Below are 6,000 nucleotides of genomic sequence, written 5' to 3' on the forward strand. Positions count from 1 at the left end.
AATGTCAGGGATGAATCCGGTTGGTGGCTGGAAGGAGAAGCGGGGGATGGTTCAGAAGGTTATTTGAAATTGGAGAACTCAATGTTGAGTCCTCTGGGTTTGAGGGTGCCCAGGTGAAAGACAAGGTGTTCTTCAAATTTGTGTTCCGAGTCGCTACGACACTGGAGGAGGCCAGGGACAGACATGCCTGACGGGGAGTTCAAATGGGCAGTGACCGGGAGGTTACGTTGGCTGTTACAGGCCAGGCAGAAATGCTCAGCGAAATGGTCACCTAGTCTATGTTTCTTCTCACCAGTGTAGAGAGGACCACATCAGGAGCACTGGATGCAATAGATTAGGTTGGAGGAGACGCAGGTTAAACTCTGTCTCACTTGGAAAGGTTGTCTAGAGCCCTGAATGGAGGTGAGGGAGGTGGTATGTGGGCAGGTGTTGCATCTTTGGCTCTCTGATGAAGGGTCTAGGCCCGAAACGTCAGCTTTTGTGCTCCTGAGATGCTGCTTGGCCTGCTGTGATCATCCAGCTCCACACTTTGTTATCTAGGTGTTGCATTTTTTCCGGTTACAGTGAAGGTACTGGGCGAGTTGGAGTAGTTGGTTGGGAGTGCGGTGCAAACTAAGGAGTGGTGAAGGGAATGGTTCTTGCAGAAGTCAGAGAGGGGACGGGAATGGAAACTATTCTGGGTGGTGGGGTCTAATTGGAGTTGGCGGAAGTATTTGAGGACGATACATTGCATCCAGTGCTCCCGTTGTGGTCTTCTCTACATTGTAGACTAGGTCACTGTTTTGCTGAGCATCTCCACCTGCCCCATAATGGTCAACCTAATCTCCCGGTCATTGCCTATCTCAACTCCCCACTCCATGCCCCCTCTGACATGACTGTCCTCGGCGTCCTCCAGTGTCACAGCAATTTTGCAATGCAAATTTGAAGAACAACACCTTATCTTCCGCTTGGGCACCCGACATCCTGGAGGACTCAACGTTAAGTTTTCCAATTTCAAACAACCTTCCCAACCATCTCCCAGCTTCTGTTCCAGCCCCACCTCCTCCCTTCCATCCCACTTTCTGACCCTCCCCTCCAGCCACCAACCAGATTAATGCCTCCCATTGACCTACCACCAATGTCCACCGATCACCACCATTGTGCCTCCACCCCTCCCTTTATCAGCAGCTCTCCCTACCCCCACATCCAGTCCTGAAGAAGGGTAATGCCAGAAACGTTGACTGCTCCTTTCCTACAGATGATGTATGAAATTATGACAGGCATAGATGTGGTAGACAGGAAGCAGCTTTACCCTTGATGTAAGGATTAATGACCAGGGGCATAGTTTTAGAAGAGATGGGAATAAAAACTTTTCACCCAGAGAGTGGTGGTAATCTAGAACTCACTGCCTGTAAGGGTGGTACAGCCAGAAATCCTCGTAACATTTAAGAAGTAATGTGTTTTTGTGATGTCAAGGCATAGAAGCCTTTGGGTGCAGTGCTGGAAAATAGGATTAGAATATTTAGATGGTTGCTTATGACATGATGGAGCTTTTTGTGTGCTATAGATCTCTAACACCTTAGTAACCTTTCCTGTTTGCTTTCAGTTAGAGACATAGAAACTAGGTGCAGAATTAGGCAGCACCGGCCCACACTACAGTACCAAGTCAGGAGTATGTCAGAATAGTCACCACTGGTCTGGAAGAGTGCAGGTCCAACAACACCAAAGAAGCTTGATACCATCCAGGACAAAGCTGTCTACTTGACTGGCACCACATCCACAGACTTCCACACCCTCCCCCACTGACACACAGTGACAGCAGCATGCAAGATTGACAAGATGTACTGCAACAGTTTACTGCGTTTCCTCCAACAGCTGCTTCCAAATCCATGCAATCAGTATTTCCTCATACGTTATTAGGAAAGGAAAGGGGGCAATGATGTTGGTTGCGCTGGTTTAGGGAGAGTAGTACTGGAGAAAGAGGATGTCTTAGAGGGTTCAAGAATTAGATTGGCTTGAACTGAGGAACAAGGGCGCAACTACATTGCTTATTGTACTCTATAGATAATATACCACTGGAAAGGAAGTAGAGTGATAGGCAATAGGTCCTGATGATATGCACATTCCATGAACAAATAAAATAATTCGATTTCACCTTTTTCACCATTGGTCTTTTTTTCTTAATTTTTAAAGCTGAACAATAGACCTTCACAAAGGAAACAATCCAATTACAATCAGTGTATATTCAATGTTCCCTGATGAAAAATAAGATTAAAATTAAAACAAAGAAGAAAATATGTGCTTCTGAAGGGTGTAAGATAGAAAATACAATTGATATCCAAAAGGAATATAGAATGATCAATGAAGAGGTGGAAAAACATACTAGAGGAGGTTCTGCATGGTCTGGCAGGCTTAAAAGTAGACAAATCTAGACCAGATGAAATGTATCCCATGTTGTTTAGTGAGGCAACAATGGAAATGGAGCACTTGCAAAATTTTTCAAACTTCTCTGGCTGCAGGAGAGGTGCTGCAGGCAGCCAATGTTATGCTGTTATTCCAGAAGGGAGCAAGGCTAGGATGTGATGGGCCAAAAGGCCTCTTTCCACATTGTAGTGATTCCATGATTCTTCTATGTATAAACCAGAACACTACAGTCATATAACCTTGGTTATCGTGAAACTATTGGAAGCAATTCTGACAGACATAATTAATCTGCATTTGGAGAGACAGGGATTAATCAAGAACAGACAGCATGGTTTTGTTAAGGGGAGGTCATGTCAGACCAACTTAATTGAATTTTTCAAAGAGATGACCAAGCATATAGCTGAGGACAAGTTTTTGATGTAGTCTACTTGGACTTCAGGAAAGCTTTTGATAAGGTTCCACATGGCAGACTGATAACAAAGGTAAGAACTCATGAGATCCAAGGAGATTTGGCAGATTGGATCCATGGCAGGAAGCAGAGGATAATTGTTGAGGGTTTTTTCCTGACCGGAAGTCTATGGCCAGTTGGTTTGCCTGTATAGTGTTGGGATCCTTGGTGTTTGTGATTAATATAAATGATTTAAACTTGAATGTGGGTGGGATGATCAGTGCATTTGCAAATGAAAGAAAAATGATTGAGATGTATAAAATTATGAGAGCCATGGAGTGGTAAAGTCACCATAGTCCTAGACCATAACACTGCTCTTTCTTAACAGAGAGACGAATGAGGGTTGTTTAGCCTGAAGGTCACCACACTGCTTAGATAGGGTAGACAGAAAGAAACTCTTCACCTTGATGGAGGGATCAAGTATTGGGGCATAGATTTAAGTAAGGCAAGAGGCAGAAGGTTTAGAGGAGATGTAAGGAAAACTCTTTTCACCCAGAGGATGGCGGGAATCTAGAATTCACTGACTGCAGGATTTTAGAGACAGAAACCCTCATAATATTTAAGAAATATTCAGATGTACATTTGTGATACCAAAGGCAGTGGGTCAAGTGGTAGCAAATGGGATTAGAATAGTTAGATGATTGTTTTTGATTGGCATGTGATGGGCCGAGAAGCCCTTTTCTCTGCTGTCAATCTCTATGACCCTGAAGAGGGATTATGAGAAAAAACAGTGGCCAACATATCGGGAAATCCAAAAGACATCAGTCCGCCTCCCCCTCTCTCCCTATTTATTCCAGAACACTCACCCCATCCCCCTCTCTGATGAAGTGTCTAGGCCCGAAACGTCAGCTTTTGTGCTCGTGAGATGCTGCTTGGCCTGCTGTGTTCATCCAGCCTCACATTTTATTATCTTGGATTCTCCAGCATCTGCAGTTCCTATTATCTCTGATACTATTTTAACCTCACTGCGAAGCCTCTTCCAGGGATGCCTAACCTGAAGAAGTTATCCTCCTCCCTCCGGACCAACCTCAGGGAATCTCTCTCCCATTGCAACTCTCTTGTAATCTCTTCGGCCTTGAAACTGCTCGACCATGTCCTGAACCCGGAGAAGACAGCCACACTGAACCCTGCCGCATCTTCACCATCCCCGCAGACCTCCCACTGACTGAGGACGAACGGTCAGTCCTAAGCAAGGGGCTCACCTTTGTCCCACTACAACCACACATCAACGAATACCAGTCACGATTGGACATAGAGCAGTTTTTTCGCCGTCTTCACTTCTTTTCTCTCCATCTTCGGTCCGCCTCCCCCTCTCTCCCTATTTATTCCAGAACCCTCACCCCATCCCCCTCTCTGATGAAGGGTCTAGGCCCGAAACGTCAGCTTTTGTGCTCGTGAGATGCTGCTTGGCCTGCTGTGTTCATCCAGCCTCACATTTTATTATCTTGGATTCTCCAGCATCTGCAGTCCCTATTATCTCTGATACTATTTTAACCTCACTGCGAAGCCTCTTCCAGGGATGCCTAACCTGAAGAAGTTACCCTCCTCCCTCCAGACCAACCTCAGGGAATCTCTCTCCCATTGCAACTCTCTTGTAATCTCTTCGGCCTTGAAACTGCTCGACCATGTCCTGAACCCAGAGAAGACAGCCACACTGAACCCTGCCGCATCTTCACCATCCCCGCAGACCTCCCACTGACTGAGGACGAACAGTCAGTCCTAAGCAAGGGGCTCACCTTTGTCCCACTACAACCACACATCAACGAATACCAGTCACGATTGGACATAGAGCAGTTTTTTCGCCGTCTTCGCTTCTTTTCTCTCCATCTTCGGTCCGCCTCCCCCTCTCTCCCTATTTATTCCAGAACCCTCACCCCATCCCCCTCTCTGATGAAGGGTCTAGGCCCGAAACGTCAGCTTTTGTGCTCGTGAGATGCTGCTTGGCCTGCTGTGTTCATCCAGCCTCACATTTTATTATCTTGGATTCTCCAGCATCTGCAGTTCCTATTATCTCTCAGTCATAAAAGGAGGAGCGGGGCTGATTAAGGTCCAAAATGTGGATTTATACATAGAAGCAAAAGGAACGATTGAGGAATTAAATGAATAATTTACATTTGTCTTCACCAAGTAGGTAGATGTTGCCTAGGCCAATGGGATAATGGCGGAAACTGTCACTGGAATGGGTATAAAATTGATAAGGAGAAATTTGTAGAGACTGGAACAATAGAATATGAGTCTCCTGATCAGGACTGTTAATCTTGTCCAATCAGGGAGTATTTGCTGATAGATATAAATAGGACTGTGAAAGATTCCATTCCGTCTAAGGAAGCTGGATTAGTAGCAAGGACTTTCCATGTGTGGAGGTCTGTGACCAGTGGAATACCACAAGGATTGGTGCTGGGTGCACTGCTTTTCATCATTTATATCAATGATCTGGATGTGAATATAGGAGGTATGGTTAGTAAGTTTGTAGATGACAACTAAATTGGAAGTGTAGTGGACAATGGGCTGAGGAGTGGCAATTAAGTTTATTTTTGATAAATGTGAGGTGCTATCTTTTGGAAAGGCAAATCAGGCAGGACTTACACACTTAATGATAACGTCCTGGGGAGTGTTGGTGAACAAAAAAACTTGGTACGTAGGTTCATAGTTCTTTGACAGTAGAGTTGCAGGTAGATTGGATAGTGAAGAGGTTATTTGGTATGCTTTCCTTAATTAGTCAATGCATTGTGTATAGGAATGGGAAGCTGTGTTGTGGCTGTACAGGACATTGGTTAGGCCACTTTTAAAATACTGTGTGCAATTCTGGGCTCTCTGCTATAGAAAGGGTGTTGTGAAACTTGAAAGGATTCAGAAAAGATTCACAAGAATGTTGCCAGGGTTGGAGGGTTTGAGTTATAGGGGAAGGCTGAATAGCCTGGAGCTATTTTCCCTGGAGGGTCAGAGGGGTTACCTTATAGACAGTTATAAAAGCATGAGGGGCATGGATAGGGTAAATAGATAAAGCCTTTTACCTGGGGTTGAGGAGTCCAAAACTAGAGGTTATAGGTTTAAGCTGAGAGAGTAAGGTTTAAAAGGGACCTAAGGGGCACAATTTTTTCACGCAGAGGGTGGTGCATGTATGGGGTGCCAGAGGAGGTGGGTACAAT

Source organism: Stegostoma tigrinum, chromosome 1 (assembly GCF_030684315.1).
Source record: "Stegostoma tigrinum isolate sSteTig4 chromosome 1, sSteTig4.hap1, whole genome shotgun sequence".
NCBI lineage: Eukaryota > Metazoa > Chordata > Chondrichthyes > Orectolobiformes > Stegostomatidae > Stegostoma > Stegostoma tigrinum.